At 46.0% G+C, this 18,233-nt stretch overlaps 1 non-coding gene across 1 annotated transcript; it reads right to left on the bottom strand.

Moving 5' to 3' along the window:
- Positions 1-17,828: 17,828 nt before the first annotated feature.
- LOC146856046 (U6 spliceosomal RNA) lies at positions 17,829-17,935 on the bottom strand. Its single transcript, XR_014958918.1, has one exon. It is a non-coding gene; the product is annotated as a U6 spliceosomal RNA (small nuclear RNA).
- Positions 17,936-18,233: the final 298 nt, after the last annotated feature.

The following is an 18,233-nucleotide window of genomic DNA, read 5'->3' as shown; positions in this document are numbered from 1 at the left end:
GTGAGGACTGCAACCCCCAGGCAGGAGATGTGGATTATTGACATTTCTGAGGGCTGGGGTGGGAACACACTCACTGGAGGAAGGAGAACAGAGCATCCCCCTTGCACATCAATTGTTGCTTTGATTTCAGGAATAGTTACTGGCCAGTTGGGCCTGGGCTCATTGTCAGGGAGATAGTGAGAGTGAAGAGGTTAGCACTGTGGATCAGGGACCCATGTTAGAGAGGAGGGCTTAGGCCTTTGAACCTTTATGAGGTTTATTTCAGCGGAGGCTTCAGCCAAGTGGGATCTGTAGTTACTCCCTTGGCCTCTATTGTGGGTGAATCAGATGGGAGCTGTTCCTACTGTATGCAGACTGCCCACCATGACAAAGGACAAGACAGATGGAGAAGTCTTCTACGGAGCTTACATGCACCAGACGAATTTCAAAGGATCGAACACTAAATTACATATGTGTCTGGATTTGGACTTTAAAGGTGGAGCCTGAGTCCCATACATTGTTCAACAGCACTGTTCATCAGCAGAAAAAAGGTTGTCATGATTTTGGGCCACTGCTACTTGGATTTGGGAAAAAAGCCTGTCAGTCTTCGAGCTGGTTAAGAAGCCATCACCCAGGAAGCCAAACACTTGTCCTCTGCCTGGAGCACTAATCTTTTGACAACCTACCAAGAGCAGTCTGTTCAGTGAGGAGGAGAGTGCCTGGAAGGGGTGAGGTCCAGTTGGGATCCTGGAAATTGGATAACAGTGAGCAGAGTATGAGGTGCCCAGTCCAGTCAGGACTGGTGTGGCAAGAAAGCCACCTGCTGTGGCTACTTTGAAGTTTTGGGCCATCACCCAGTGCCCAATGCAGCATACATCATTGGAGCTGCCACCAATATCTAGTAACCCATATGCCAGAGAGGACCACTGAGATTGTTGGGACCGTCACCGTTGCCATCAAACCATTGCTCATTACAACTGTGATAGTTGGGTCATCAACTGTGTCCATGACCCACATGGGTTATTGGTTGAGGAGGTGGAAGCCCCACTCAGGCAACAACCACAATCCTTGTCATGGTGAACCACAAAAGTCACTCACTTAACCTGCACTTAACCCTCTGGTAGCTTAGCACAAAGCAGGCAGTCTTGACTGCAGCACACGAACAGTATCATAGACAAAACAAAGCACAAGAAAAATGCCACACCAGTTTAGAGAATTAAATAAAGTTTAATAAATAAAATGATATCAAAACAACAGAAACCCAGTCAGTAGAGCCAGAGATATTCAATTTTCAAATTATTTGTGTGAAAGTAGTACCTAAAAGCAAAAAAGCTCCTCTTGCAGTCATCTGGTCAAGCTAGACTGGTGGAAAGTCATGAGTACAGGCCAACCACTTTGGAGCAGGGTTCAGTTAGTTGCTCCTCATGGGAACTGGCAGTTTGGGCTGTACTGTTCCCATGAGGAGCAGGGTCAAGACTTATTTACATATAGCTGGTACAAACTGAGGTGGCATGGTGAGCAAAAGAATGATGGGTTGGGATGCTACCCTAAGCGTTTGCCAGTGGTTAGACAAATTGTAAGCATTCATGCCATCAACACTTGTGTCTTTCATGCTCCTCTTCTTATACCTGGTGCAAGCCTTTGAGTAGGGGAATTGCTTGACCTATCACCAAAATTGATTCTGGCCATTTCTTCTCCTTCCTCTGATCCAGGGTGACAAAAGGGAGGGGAGGCCTGATGTCAAAGTCCTTTGTTTGTGTTGTAGGCAAAGCCCTTTGAAGTATAAGTGGGACTGGTTGTAGTCTCTCCCTAGTCATCCTGTCAGGATGGCCATCCTGTCCACAACTAAGCCCCCCCCCCTTCTCTCACTGTCTGGAAGCAATGCACAAACCCCCAACACCAGAGCCATTCACAGTCATGTAGCCCAGGACACTGGCAGAAATGCACAGTTGGTTGCGACATGAAAATACTCACCTTCTAAAACTGGTGTTTTCAGAATTCTAACTTAAAATTGATTTTCACCATTAAAGAGGATTTTATATTACAATTCATTTGATGGTAAACAGCATACCTCTATCTGCTCCCAATCTGAAGTTAGCACTTATTAAATGTAATGAGATTAGTCAATGGTAGAAATAGGCCTTACAACAGTAAAAAGTGACTTTAGCAGTTTTTTACTGCCAGGACATGAAAAGCTAAGTGCATACCTTTTAAATACAATGCAAACTGCCCTTTTGAGCTTTTAGATCCTACCTGAGGGGTAACTTATAAGCATTATTAATGAAGTGTTAGCCTAGTAAAAGGTTTATTTTGCCAGGTTGAAATGGCTATTTTAAACTGTACGCTGAGGCTGCAGTGGCACTTTAGTGGGTGACAAAATGAGTGCTGCTGTCTATTAATTTACAGGCCTTGGTTCCGGTAGTACCATTTACCAGGAACTTACAAGTTATTTAAATGTGCCATTTAGGTGTAGGCCAATTTTACCATGTTTAAAGGAGAGAACACAAGAACTTTAGCCCGTGTTAGCAGTCCTAATGCTGACAAAAACAAGTTCAGCAAAAATCAGGGAGTGAAGGCAAAAGATATGGGAGGATAATATGTCAAGGAAGTCAAGTCTAACAGAAGGCCATTAGGATTGTTGTAGTCTTTGCCCAGTGCATCCGACCCCGTTGGGGCAGTCCTTCATGCTACTGACCCGGTATGTCAGGAGGGAGGCCACTAGGATCTTTGGAATGCTGCTCTGTGTGAGGATTCCCTGTAACAGGAGGGACTCAGAGGCAAGTTTATAAACCATACTGTAGAAAGTGCTGCACTAGGAAGCCATTGTAGCCTCTGGCCACGTCAGCGCACCGCCTGTCGACCACGTGAGATTGCTGTGCGAGCCACTCATCACCAAAGTGCAGAAAGACACACTCCAGCTCCCAATCTCTTCTGAAGGCCGCGGTTGGGTAAGACTGGAGTAGGGACTTAGGCCCATGGGGAGACTTACCTTAGTTCTGCAGATTAGATTAAGGAACAATGAGTAGGTCTCACCTGCGCCAAATTGGGGTTCGTTCTGTGGAACGGATGGTGATCAGGCGGGACTGGTAATTCATTTGAAAGGAAGTGGATGTGGACTCGTCAGTTCATTTGTTTGGCGAGTTTTTGTTTGCCTGTAAAAGAACTAGTTTTGATTCTCAGGAAAGAGTCACCGCGTCCAGCCTGTCCCGCCAATCTGTTTACCGCGAGTGGGCCTACAGCGTCCATCAGCACCAGCGCCAGTGCAGCGCACCAGGAGGCGCATAAAACTGCGGCCGGCGGCCCGGAGCGCGTGACGCATGCAGGCACGCCCGGGCCGCACCCAGGCCAAGGGCGGGCCCGTCCATGAGAGTCGGAGCCCGGAGGAGGCTGGGCTGGGCCCCCCCTCTAACAACTGGCCCCTCATCTTATTTCATCAATCCTATATCCTACATCGACTTCCAGGTACAGACTTTAACTATATTTCCCGCCTCACGTCCTGTGTACACTGAGACTGGTATTCACTGCTGTGGCAGAGTGATTGCTCTGACGCTTATAAAATGAGTAATCCCGCAGTGATTAAGAGCAAGGGAGTCAAGGGGACTCTGGACGCCTTCATAACGAGGGCAGAATCATTATTATGCCACGAAATAGAACTAACAGAGAGGTGGCTTTCTCTAGATACCTTATCTCACTCGAGGCGATCCTCAATAGGATCACATAACCCAGCTGGTACTCCTCAAAATGTAATCCCAACTCAATCTTGCTCATCCCCATTTAACCTGGGGACAGCATCCACCGCCTTGGGCATTCCGGCCCTTGCATATGATGACTCACCAGGATTACATATGGATATTTCTAATAGGCTTAGCATAGCCTCTAGGACTCGGACTTCCCATTTTCTTATAGAGTGTACAAAGGCTAAGCCAAAGGCGAAGGCATCCGTGAATTGTAAGAAGGGCGTTCGCCCATTAAAACAAAAGCATCAAAAAGAGTCCCAGTGCAACACTCAGTCCAAATCTGTGGTGAGGAGCTGCTCTGTAGGCACACAGACCACGGACGCTTCAATGTCTACGCAACCCTGCCACCTTGGAGGGCGATACCGCCACTACCGCTGCCGGCACGACCGCATTGGACATCACCCTTCAACGGATCAGGGAATCTATAGACAAAAATGTTGCCTTATTGGATGGTCGCTTAAAGCTTCTGAAAGGCACATTGAATAATCTGTCTGGGCTCTTAGAGTCCTGTTCTACCCCTGTGAACCCCCAGGTGCTTAGCGAGGGACAGAGCTCTGGCAACGCTTAAGACCATCAAAACTCAGCCTTGTTTACATTAGAGAAATTGTCGGCAATCACCTTGGTCATTGAGGACCTGCTGAGCAAAGTACAGGGCGTAAGCATAAATAACATCCTGCTTAGTCGGTCAGGGAGTACACTAAATAGTGGAAAAGCAGCCAACCCCCATACCCTACAACCAGCCCCACAACCCGGGGGGAGTGTTGGACACAATAGTGATCTTAATTTAAATCATAACAAAGCACCACCCCAAATAGCACCCATTGTCACCCAAAGAATGCCCAACCCAGATGTTACACCTAGGGAAAGGGTCAGGACAAATGAAGAGGGGGTGATTTTAAACTTACCACCAGAAGCCACACCTTACACAATAATATTGGCAAATGTACCACAACCCACCTCTAAAATAATTGAATCTAGGGAGTCCTTACATAATAAGTCCCTTGGCTGGCTTGGATCAAAACTGGCCTAACTGATGTCCTATTCAGGGAATTTAAAATGGTAAGGAGAGTAGGATGGGTGGGGAAAAGCGATAAGAGGATCCCGGGCGACTGTATAGTCCTTACATTTAGAACATCAAACTTAATACAAGAAATCTTGCGCCGACAGGGCTCCCTCCATGTGACCTATCATGGCATAAATGTACTTCCCCTGGGTTATTTCTATACCCCCACTAACTACCCTCCTTACGTAGGGCTGCAGATACAGCCCCTGGCTTATCCTATGAATAATATGTATTATACTCAACCTAGCATACCTTTGCTTAATAGATTTGAGGTCCTTTATTCCCTGGAAGACAATGATTGACTCAGCAACAGTAGTAGCAATGCGGTTCAATGTCAACCCACGGGAACACCCTTGCCATGTACAGCTCTAACAGTAAACGTCGAGCAACCTGATATCGAGGCAAGAGACATCGCTAATAACTGCAATATCCAGAATGAAACAACACAATCTAATATTAGCATCATTCATAGTGAAACACCAAATAGCCGTGACGGCTCCTATGTCGCCCCTTCCCCCACTAATTGTGTATCTCAGCCTGGGTCTAGAACTAAAGAAATAGAAATCCTGTTCTGGAATGTGGCAGGCCTCAAAGCTAAATTGTCTAACCCTGCCTGGCTGGAATTTATCCATGAATTCAACATTACATGCACCCAAGAAACCTGGTCTGATAATACTTTACATATTAATGGCTTCAAGACATTTTCCAGCCCAGCTGTTCCCTCAAGCCAGGGGAGGAATAAGGGTGGCATTTGTATTTATGTGTCCTACAGGCTAAACGCCCACAAGATAGATCTTGTGAAGTCCAAGATCTATTATCAGGTGCTTAAAATTAATCTAGATAATAGTCATTATTTAGTCTTGATACATTTTTATAATAATATACCAGCTGTGGATATCCAACAAATTTTAATGCACCTGCAGAGAGATCTGGACAAGACTCAAAGAAGTACTGGTAAAGATTATTGAATAATCTGGGGCGGGGACTTCAATTGTGGACCCTGCCCACACATCATGGGAGATGTCTGTGGTATAGATCCTGATGATGTAAACGACTCGTCCTATTTTTTGCATTCAGCTCCCGGTGATCTATTTAATTTGTTAAAATATACTTTGGATCTGGGATTTGCTAATAATGTGTGCTCACCCCCAATTCCTTTTAGTAGTACTTTTAATGGCCGTGGCCTGTTTTCAGTTATAGACCACATATTGGTATCAAATAGATATGCAGACAGAATACACAATTTTAAAGTACACCTTGTTGCTTTTAGTGATCACTACCCTATTAGTGTTCTTTTAGATCTCCTCGCCAAGGTGTTAACTAGCAAAATATTGGCAACTCACCCGGCGGAAGACATTGTCATTAATAGACAAAATGGCTATACAGTCAAAGGGGCAGGTGTAAATTCATCTGAATTATGCAAGCACCTTTTAACCACCTGTAAAGAGGATTTCATAGTCTACCTTGATGAAAATGCTGATAAATCAGATGTTCTTAACTCCTTTAAAAATATAGCCCAGTCCATACAAAATAGACTACGGGCAAAATGTAAAAAATGGGCCGACAAGAGAAGCGGTTGGTTTGATTCCAAATGTTCACAAGCCCATACAGCCCTGATAACTGCCTTACATAAGCCCATAAAAGACCGAGGAGCTATAAAAAGGGCAAGATTAGCTTGTAAGACGTCCCTTAAGGAACGCAAGTCGGCCATAAAGCTTGAATTATGGCAAAACTTAATAAAAGCATCAGACCTGAAAGACACTAAAGGTTTCTGGAAGGCAGTGAATGCCCCTTTCCTTGCCTCAGGTAATTCGCCCAACATCGAAATTACAATAGGGGAGGATAAATGGGTGACCCACTTCTCTGGCCTTTATAACAATCAGGTGGATCCCCAAAACAAGGCGGCCTTATGCATAAATTCTCCAAACTATCTTCCGATTGAAATTGATTTTGATGCCCAGGAGGTGATTTTAGCTATAAATGAAAGTGTGGGCGGTAAAGCCCCGGGTCCCGATAGAATACCAATGGATTTATTTAAATCAAATCCACTGCTATGGGGACCCTTGTTAGCCTTGGTCTTAAAGGCCTGCTTCACCCTGGGTTTCACAGCCACCTGGACGGAGTCGATACTTGTCCCCATTTACAAGAAGGGTGATCGTGACAACCTGTCCTGCTACAGATCAATATCATTATTGGATTCCTTTGCAAAGGTGGCCAGGCGTGTTGTCTTAAACCGCCTCCAGCTTTGGGCGGAGGAAAATGGTATAATCTCCGATCTACAGTACGGCTTTCGCCAAGGTGTGGGAACCGTCGAACAGAGTTTGAATTTGAATTTATTGTTAGGAAAATACATACAGGCCAAAAGGGGGGGCTTATTTCTGTGTTTTGTTGATTTGAGTTCATCCTTTGACTGTGTTAACCACCAGAAGCTATGGAGCATTTTAGAGGCCATGGGTGGCAATCTACCCATTCTTAATTTTTTAAAACAGTCCTACCTAGACGCCAGGGCCAGGTGCGCTACGGAAGGGGTGGTGAGCTCAGTCAGAGCTTACTTGTAAAGAAGGGGGTGAGGCAGGGGTGCGTGTTAGCACCCCTCCTGTTCACTCTTTATATTAATAGCCTGGGAGTAAAATTTAATAATGACTTTCAGGATTTACCATGCATAAATAGACGACCAATAGGAGCATTACTATACGCGGACGATGCCGTCCTATTGGCCCTTACCCCCCTTGGCCTACACAATGTCATCTCTAGCTTTTCTGCTTACATGTTAGATCTTGACCTCCGTGTAAATATAAACAAAACATTTACAATGAAATGTTGCAAGCCCAGTACTAAGTGTCGAGAATTCTTTATTGATAATAGGAAACACGAATTCACAGCTCACTTTTCATACCTGGGCATTGTATTTGAAAAAAGGGGTCTATGGGCTAAAGCTATAGAATCCAGAAAATTACTATTTTGTAAAGCAACTGGCGCACTAATTAACTTTGCCAGGAAGTTAGGGAGCGCCCAATCGCTGATCTATTAACAATTTACAAAGCTAAATGCATACCCGTTGCCATGTATGGAGAAGGCATTTGGGGTTATGCTAACGTCGAGTGCCTGCAACTAGTTGAAAATAGGTTCTTAAGATATCTTCTAGCGGTCCCGAGTAGTACAGCCATATTCATATGCCACGCTGAGCTGGGTTTGCCCTATCTTTCGAACTTGATTAAATTGCAGTCTATCCTGCTGTGGCACAAGGCTTGGACCGGTATTTCAAGTGGCTTGAATAGGGACCTGATCAACAATTGCCTGTCCCTTGACGGAGCAGACCGCATCCCCTGGTTGACCTAGCTAGAGAATTTAGGACACCCCGAGTATTTCTCTAACCCTGACAGTATGAATAATGTTACTAGAAACAATCTAAAATCATTATGTTTGGACTATTTGGAGTCCATTAATTTAGCTAGTAATATTGCAAAACTGTCAGTGAGAGCACACCAACTACTCTTGATTCAACCAGGAATACAACCATACCTATTAAATACTGTAGGAGCTTACGACAGGTTGTTATTGACCCGCTTACGCCTCGGCATTTTCCACATCAGGGTCACCTTTCCAAAGCTCAACGATTGGTCTCGCACTTTATGTTTATGCCCGTGTGATAACATCTCTGTACAGTCGACAATTCATGTTATGTTTTTTTGTAAATTTTACTCCATGCCCAGGAAAAAATTGATTTTACCTATTCTAATGAGGTCTGGCCTGAGACAATGTCGACCCGCCCTTCTAAAGCTGCAATATTTGAATGACGGATCCGTGTCTGAACATATTGCCTAAATATCTGAAAGGGGTGGTTAGACACCGGATGACAATGGATGGTCCCCCTCTTTTTTAAATTGTCTGAGTTTCTTTTTAATACATCTTTTAACTTAAATCATATTGATGAAATGTACGGTTTTTTTACTATGTACTGTGCTTTTATGGTTTAATATCTTTTTTAAATCGAATAAAGCGTATTCTGACTCTGCAGATTAGTCATCAAAAAGCTGAAACTTTCAAAGCCAGATTTTGATGCACATCACTAGTGTGGGTCACACTTACGAGATCACCTGCAAAGATCTGCCAGAGACACATTGGTTAGCATGGAGAAGGAGGGGCAAAAGGACCGATGTGGAGAACATGGCCCAGATCAGCAATAGGGTGCTAGCCCTGAGATTTTCTGTGGGACTTATTTAGTGTGCTGTGTTTTTATGCAGAATAAATGATGATTTTCTTACCAAAATAAAGTATTAGACTGGACAATGATAATATTAGGCTGATTGTGAGCATTTGATGTTATGAGCCCTTCGCATATTTTTCATCTAGCTTCCCGGAAGAGCCTTGGACTTCTTGACCCACTCTACTACCGAGAAACACATGCTGAAGGGGAACTCAGGGCCCGGTTACTCAGGGCTCATAGTAAGTCACACCCCGGGAAAGGAGGAGTAAAAGGTCACAAACACATGTTTCGACCCAGTAAACCCTGCTTAATCAGTGTTGAGGTCCATCTGGCTGCTACAATACTTTGTAGTCATCCACCACCCCTCGTGACTGGGCTCGGTCCGAGAGTATAAATTAATGAGCCCCAGGTCGCATATGACCTTCATGCGACATGAGTATAGAGTGGTGTGTGAGTCCTTAACGCGCTCAAGCTAGGCCGTCGCCCTTACCCCTGCGAAGCCCCTTTACACAGTGGACCTCTGATGAAAGGGGTTCTGACTCTGGTTAACTTTTGCCATACACGTGAAGTCCTGGCCCTACAATGAACACTGTTGATTTAGTTGAGTGATCAGGTTTAGTTTCTCCGAGCCATTTCTTAAATACAGTGGTAAAATGCAACATTGAGTTCAATAAGTGGGCCTAAGTAGGAATTTTCGTATGACAAATTATGATTTTAAAAGTTAACCTACCTTTTCACACTAGTGTTTTATCTATGTAATTGCAAAGAGATTTCCAATCAAGAAATCTTATCAATCTTATCAGAGAAATTTGAGAATTTGGACAAAGTATATCGCTGCTGTAATTACTAGGTTCAGAAATTACTGATTATCTCACACATAGTGGAATGCAGTCAAAACATTTTTCTACTTGTAATTTAAAATACATCCAGATGTTCATGAATATCTCCCAGATATTAATCTGATGCCCTCCCATTAAGTTAGAAGTTGTTAAACTTTTCAAAGCAATTAAGTGTGGTCTAGGACATCCTTGCAGCCTACTGAGTGAGCTCACAGATTAGAGCAGTGTGGAGCAGTTTTTACGTGAGCACAATCTTACATAAAACTACTTGCATGAATTTCACAGAGTTTTTCCAATACCTGCACTTGCACAGTCGGGTACTTATTTTAGAATTGTGATATTTGCATCACTCTTAAAACATTTTTCATGCCAAGTTTTGAATTTTGATGGTCAGTCATGTTTTTGTCGCAAACAAATAATCGAAAAACAAATTTTGCAACTCATACTGACGCAAACTACAGAGTTTTTGCGCAAGGACAATATTTATTCAACATATCCCTAATACTTGGAGTTCTCCTGCAAACCTCATGTACTCCTTGTAAATAAAACTGAGTGACTTAGCATACCACTATTAAAGATAAGTAATTTGTTACGCAAAAGAAAAGCCGAGAAATTATGACCTCACCTTCACTACTCCTAAACCCTGTTCCCACCCTTGTCTCTCTCAGAAATGATAGCTCTTGGCATTCATTATGTGATGAAGTGTATTCAGATTCTTTTTTACATTATAAATTAAAGACACACTTCTTTGTCTGATAGTCTCTCTCCATACCACACTAGGCTTCGTGCCGGGACACTCATGAGTATCTGCACGCGTTATAAGTATATGTAACATAACATAACATAACATAACATAAAGCACGTTCATTACATGCATTTATCCAAAAGCTTCAGCCAGTTGACTGCATAGGGTGCTCCCTCAAGCATGGTGTCCCTATGATAATGGGGATCTCATTGGCAGTCGACACCAGACAGACGTGGCTTCACTTCCTGACGTCAAAAGTGGCAGCACTGATCTTTCTGTTCAATGCATTCAGGGCATTGACAGTACTGCAAGGCACTGTGTTATGCAGTCAGGGCATTGACGGTACTGCAAGGCACACTATGAGGGTACGCTTAGTGCACCCCTCCAAGTTACAGAACAGGTTCTGGGCATTGCATTACCAGGGGAAGGTTTTAGCTTCAGTACACACACTACATTAGCATAACGGCAGGGTTAAAATTAAAATTAGGACACCAGTATCACATGTATTCGGGACTCATGGTAGGGGTACACACCTGTCCAACATGCATGGGACATTCTTGTGCCAACAGCCCTAAATGTTTTCTAAGATTGCTGTTTGACATTTCCTATATGTTGTTTTGGTGATGTTTTAATCATTATATTATTATCATTTTCTCTACATATGTTTGGAAATTTTATGTAATTTAGCCTTGACATTAATAATGCTTTAGCAGCGATCAAAAACTAATCAGAATTTACTCTGAGAGATGATTGCTTATTAGGTCATATGTATCAAGTGTAACCCCAGGAAATTAAAATAAACCCTCTTTAAATGTTTTGGTATCCATTGTTCATCATTGTGGGAGCACATATAAAGTTCACATTAAGACTGAGGCTGGTTTACACCCTTCTTATCGATCTATTTTCATTCTCATGGTTTTATAGGATCCTTACTCTGGGGTACAAGAACCTCCCGCTACCATACATGGCAGTAGAGAGAGAAGACATACTTGGTTATTTAACATTTTCTATTCTCAGAGCAACGGAGTCAAGAGTAGCAATTAATTAGGATATCCCCATTGGATTAAAGTTAGATACAATGAACTTAAATAGATTCAAACAACCACTGTTCATTCTAGTTCGTGTTAAATATTTTGAAAATCCACTTCAGGATGCAGCCTTAAAAACGTCACCCAATTAGCCTTAAAAAGCTGTCCAATTGCATTAAAAGCCATCATGCACTTTTACCTAGAGCGCGGAAAATCCATGCAATGAGCTGGGATACATGTTAGACCACCCCGGATGTAGAGCTTGTTGAGAATAGTTGTATTGCAACATTGGCAACAGTGAAGCCCTCTGTTTTAGGGCCCGATTATGATGTCGGACGATGCGGAAGCAGGACCGCCCGACTAACAGGAGCGCCACACACCATTTTTTTTACCACCAAGTTTGCAGTAATTGTAATCTGGCCCTTAGTTCGGTTTAAATCTCTGTTAAAGTTAAAAGTTTAAAGTTAAAGTTCTTAAAGTTCCAACAGGGGCAAGCACCCTCTTTGGGATTCCAAGTTTTGCAGTCATTATCAAAAATCTGTGATAGTGGTTTTAGTGGTTGGACATATGCTGCAATCAGGCACGCAATCATGGGATAACGCATGTTATTGCTCACTCCCACCTGTGCAATACAGAATCTGTGATTAAAATACAGCATCGGGTAAAATCTGCACTCTCCTGTGATGCTACATCAATTAATGGAAAACTTCGAATGAACAGGAATAAGAATAGTGTTTTTTTTGTAATTTTTGAAATGTTAAAAAAGGAACAGCACAGCTTAATGATACTTGATGAGGTCCATTACTTTACAGTCCTTCTTCAACGCCTCAACAGTACTCTGTGATTTATAGTCCAGTTTGGATGTTTTCAGCTTGGATAATTGGAAAATGGCTTTTTAAACTCTCTAAATTGTATTGTTTTAGACTGTGTAAGTATGACTTGCATCAGAAGCAATCTTCCCAAGCAAACAGCATCCATCTTCTCAGGAGGCAGTGAGTCAAGAAGGTATTTGCCAGTGCATGACCCTGTTGAAGAAAAAAAGAGCTCCTGCAAAGGCTTCAGTGCAAAACATCCTTTGTTGACTTTTTAAATGTCACACTGAGGGACGCTGGCCTGCCAGGCTGTGCATCAGCAGAGCGGCTTCGTGCAATTCCTTGTGAATCTTGGGAACCAGGATGGCCAGGAGGGCGGGTAGGACGGTTCTCATATTTAAAGCACACAGTTCTGCCGGTTTTGTTTATCTTTCCCCACCACAGCTTTCAACATGATTAAATAGCCTGCAGAGTTCTGGTATTGCATTTTCTGTGTACGCTGCCCACATATTTATTGAGCTCAGAAAATGCATAGAGAGTAGCAGGAGCGTCATGGCAGCCGGGCCTTCAACAGGAGGGGTATTTACAACCTTCACACTTACGCGCATTATGCGATAACAGGGCACAGAGGCGCTGTTTGTTTTGCTTGGCACACTGATCCTTTCACAGGGGGTCCCATGCTGACTCACTCTATATACAGACGCACAAGCACACGCACTGTAGTCTGCAGAAAAGGAGTCTTTTCCTTGAAAGCGGGAATGTTCTCCTGACCGCATATGCTTGCAGGAGCACCCCTGGGAGGAAACCCCTGCTACTTAACTTGGCAAAGAAAGATGTTCCATTATATTATGAATTCTAAAAAAGAGGCCAGTGACAGATCTTCCTGTTGCCTGTTAAATTCGACTTCATATTAATGGGGAGCGACATCATAGCTGCTACTTGGTTGTATTGTTTTACGCCTGCGCGAGAGAGGGGGAGCTCTGGGCCTCGCGCCTCTGGCGGTGCTTCCGGTCTCTTAACACGCGCACACGTGCAGCAGAGGAACACTGGAGAATGAGCGAATAAAGATGTAACACCATTCCTGGATGTAAAATGCAAATTCCATACCTAGCCAAAGGTGATATCTTAGGGATTATTCGGCTTGATAGACGGGCAACGAGCTTCCCCACAAATGTGGCGGTACCCTGTCCACCAGAATGTCGGTATGCCCGCTCTATTTATTGGTGGGCAAATTGTCATGTTTCAATCAGCGGTTCACTGACTTTGCAAATGGAATCTTAGACCAATGGCCCCAGGGACAACGGGCCCTCTAAGTGCCTCGCATGGTTCTACCTATTTAGGGGCAGACGTTTTAACACACGTTTGTCCTGTTCAGGACCACAAGGGAAGTTTGGCAATCCCGCACAGGAATACAGATATGACCCACCACACTCTGGAAGAACATTTCTAGCATGTCAGGAAGATTTTTTTTTGTATAAAATAAACATACTCATGCTTTAGGTGCTTGTTTTTGTAAAGGAAAACACTTTGACGTGAAGTAGCACTAAAAATGGTGCCGGTACTGTAAAGCTTCCTTGACCCTCACTCCTCGGAAGGTAGCAGCAGGTGGGAATCTCTGTAAAGAGCGGGCTGTACACCCCTCCGCTGCTCTTGTAGAACAGAGTTCACCACTCTAAACATAAAAAAAAAGATTTCCATTTCTTACATTTCTCTGCTGGATTTTCTATTGGCTGTTTGTTGATAAGAAAGAGTCCACTCATATGGGGTGCTTGCAACCCCTCTTGTGTGAGAAGGGGCATTAAATGGCAATCCACGGGCTAACCCTTTGTAGGTCTGTCTGCAGACTGCTTTAGCTTGTGTACAAGACCATAACCCATAAATTCTCCATAACAGTGTTATGAGAAGTACAGAGAGAAAGAGCATGCTTTGGGGTGAGCTCCTTCAGACGTTTGATTTTCAAGTGTTTTTACGGTTTGCCATTGCAGTTATGTTCACCAAGGGCATAGCATTTGGTGGCTGATTACTTTAGTCCATTTGTATTCCCATTAAGTTTTGAAGATGGGCCTGAAAGTTAGACTAAAGCTAGTGTGTGCTCGTTGGTGTTTTTACCTCGCTGACTTAACAACATGACTATTAATGAATGGATTTCTTTGTACATGAAGTGCTTGCTGTTTAGAAACTTTAGCCTGGTATGAAAACGAGTGCTATTCACTAATGCCCCGATTACTTACCGGTAATCTTCATTACTCCGAGTATAGTCTTCCTCGCCACATGACTAACACAGTGAGCTTCAGCTCCACAACAGAACCCTCCAAAGCAAAAAGTCAGCATCCCATGCCTCCCATCCCTTCCCAATATGGCCGACCCATTACACCCATGACCCCTATAAGAGGCGGGCCGGCCCAACCCATCAGCCTGAAACTACCAAGCACAACATGAAGCCGATAGCCAGACAGGGAGGGAGGGATGGGAACTCATGTGGCAAGGAAGACTATACTCGGCGTAATGAAGATTACCGGTAAGTAATCGGGGCATTACCTCCTCGTTAGTCTTCCTCGCCACATGACTAACACAGTGAGCACATACCAAAGCCAAACGGCTTCATGGAAACTCACAAGAAACCAACAGACCAGAAGGGAACGCCCACGAACGAGGGCCAAACCCAGCAGGCCAGAACGAGCGGAAGGACCACCCAGGGGAGAGGCAACCACGAGCAGGAAGAACCAGCCCGGGACCGAAAGACACCGGGAAGGACAAATACCCGGACCCCAGAGACACGAAGTGCCGGCAGGAACCATGCCGAAAGCAAAGGCCCAAATGGGACAGAGAAAAGCTCTGGACCAGACCGCACGGAGCCAAAGGCCACAGAAAACAGAGCCCAGAGATCAAGCCGGCCAAAACCGGCCAACGGACATCCCGAAAGAGGGCAACAAAAACCCCCCTGAAAAAAAAAGGGAAACCGACCGAACAGAGGGCAACCACACCACAGCGACCCAACAAAGAAGGCACAGCAGAAAGGGAGAAGCCGAATGACAAACACAGCAACCCCGCAAGGGAGGACACCACTCGCGAGAGAGCCGAAACCACAAGAGGAACGGGGCAGCGGAACCAGACGTAAGCAAACTGGCAAGTGCCGCAAGAAAGGAAAAGGGGCGCAGAAGAGAAACAGAAGGGTAAATAAACCCCAGTCACACAAAGGACCCCCCGGAAGGGACCGCGACCCCAAGGAGAGAACCCAGGCAGGAACAAGGGAACAAACAGACCCAGGAAGGTGACAGAAACGAGACCGAAGAGACCTGGCCACCAAGGGGACTCAACCAGGCCACCGCAGAAAGCGGAGAACCCACAAGACCACCCACGCACAGAAGGCAGGGAAAGGCCGCGCCACGGACCGAGCCCGCCCCCCACAGGGACCAAGCGAGTCGCCGAAACGAGCACCCACCAAAGGCGAGAAGGGCAGAAGGGCAGGGCGAACCAGAAACTCCGGCAGAAGAAGTAATGAGAAGGCCGAAGAGCCAACACCGGAGACCCAAAGGGAGCAAACAGCACCAAAGGGACCCAGAAGAACACCGTCACACAGGCAGCCACAAATAGGGGCGAACCCAACAAACACCCGGGAGCACAAGGCCGGGTCAGCAAGGCAGGGGAAAACCCCAGAGCAACCAAGGAACGGCAAACAGAAGCCAGATTGGAAAATCACCCAGAGTGAAAACCACAGACCCAGCCCAGAACAAAAAAGATCACGACAACCAATACGGGAATTGGAGAGCAGAACATCATACGTGCGTCGTCAACCAACAAAACGGCCTACAACATAACAACCACAAACGGATGAACGGCAGAGGGGACTCAACAGGATCAGCATCTGCGACCAAGAAATCGAACCCAGGTCCCTGCAGGAGACGCAGTAGTCCATAGCAGCACCAAAACCTCCCAGCCGTACCAGGACAGAAGCGGGAAGAGGCCGGGCAAACCGAACCAAGGAAGGACCAGAGGCACCGAGACCAACCGGAAGGAGAAAAACAGGCAGGCAACAAGACTGCAAGGAATGGCACACGAAAACGCATGGAAACCGAGTGCGGGGGACATGCGAAAAGGCACCGAAACGTACCAGGCGGAGTACACCAGCCGCCGAAGCGATCACCCAAAACACCCTACGAGGAAGGCCCCAACCAAGTCAGACAACCTCATAAGAGAACGACAGTGCGCCAACACATGACACCCAGACAGCATGTGCGTGACACGAACCCATGTCCTGCGAGAACCCATACAACCACAGGCACAAGACAAACACTGAGCCACAGCACCTGGTCCAACAGAAAAAGGGGGTCAAGAACCAACCGCCGAGACAGGGAGCAGGAAGAGGAGGGAGCGGCACAGCCACAGACCCGAACACGACAGGGAGAGTCCAAAAAGGACCCCAAAGCCCACAGCACCCGGAAGACCCAGGCAGGCCCCCAACCGGGCACAAACCAGGCCCGACCCTGCACAACCGCAGAAAGCAAACCAGGCCATGCGAAACCAGGGCGGAAAGGCACGAAAGAACCTAGGGCACAGAGCGGACACTGCCGGCAAGCCGAAGGCCAACCGAGCCCCGCGCCCCATACAGACAGAGGGGGCCGAGGGACCCACACGCACCCAGGCGCAACAGTTGGAAAAACATAGAAGCCCACAGCCGCCCCCACAGAGAGGGGCAGCCAAACGCCAAAACCCAAACCCCAGAGCCCGCTATAGCAGGGCATCAAGCACAAGGCGGCGGGAGAGGGGGGAGCGCAGGGCAGGACCGCGACGGCCAGAAGGAGGAGGAACCAGCAAGAGAACCCGATATAGCAGGGCCCCCACCCGGGACCCTTGAACCAACCGGGGCAGAGCAGTAGGAGTGGGAAGAGAGGGAAGGCAACACATCGCCAGCGCGCAAGAAGGACGACAGCGAAGCAAAAAGACAATCGCCTACAACCTCCACCGCCCGCACCCGAAGGGAAGGCGGGCGGCGCATCCCACCCCCACATAGCCAAAGCGACAGAGACAGATCAAGAGGAGAAACAGAGGCGCCTGAAGCGGACGCAACAGAACACCAAGCCACCAGGCCAACGGCACAAAACAACGCACCCAACGGGGCGACAAGTCCCGCATGGCATAGTAGCCAAGCGAGGGAAAAAAATACCGGAGGAGGAAGAGGCAAGCACCCAGCCAGTACCCCCAATCACCAGGACAGAATCACGCGTACCGGAAAAGTGAAGCAAAGCCTCAAAGCAGAGTTTTGAAATCCTGCCAACCCATGACACCTTGACAGCGATATGCAGGACTCGAACCCTAGTCCTGAGACAGCCTCGATAACCAGAGGCACAAGACTAACCAAAGAGCTAAAGCACCTGGTACATGAAATCCGAGAAGCCCCAGAAGCAGGATAAAACAACTGCATATATGGAACGCATCACAAATTTACGCGTCATGCTTGCGCAGGGGCCATGCAAATCTACCCGGCATCGATCCAAATGCAGCATATGCGCTGCCGAAGCGAGCACTCACCAACCACAAAAGGATCACAAAAAAGCGAGACGACCGGCGTCTCAGAGCAGTAAGAGTGGACAGCGTACACCAAACACCACCACAAAAGAAGAGCCAGAAAAAGTAGCCAACTAATGACACTTAGACAGCGAGTGCGGGAATCGAACCCCTGTCCTGTGAGAGCCCCGAGCCTAGTGCTATGGCTCTCTCACCAGAGAGCCATAGCACTAGGCTGAAAAGAAGAGTAAGAAAGGCAGTAAACGCACGACAACACAAAGAACATTCTGCATGTGCAAACCCATAAAAGAAGTCTAG

Source organism: Triturus cristatus, chromosome 4_1 (assembly GCF_964204655.1).
Source record: "Triturus cristatus chromosome 4_1, aTriCri1.1, whole genome shotgun sequence".
In the NCBI taxonomy this organism is placed as follows: domain Eukaryota; kingdom Metazoa; phylum Chordata; class Amphibia; order Caudata; family Salamandridae; genus Triturus; species Triturus cristatus.
Note: the sequence above shows the minus strand (reverse complement) of the source record. Positions and strands in the feature narration are given on the sequence as shown.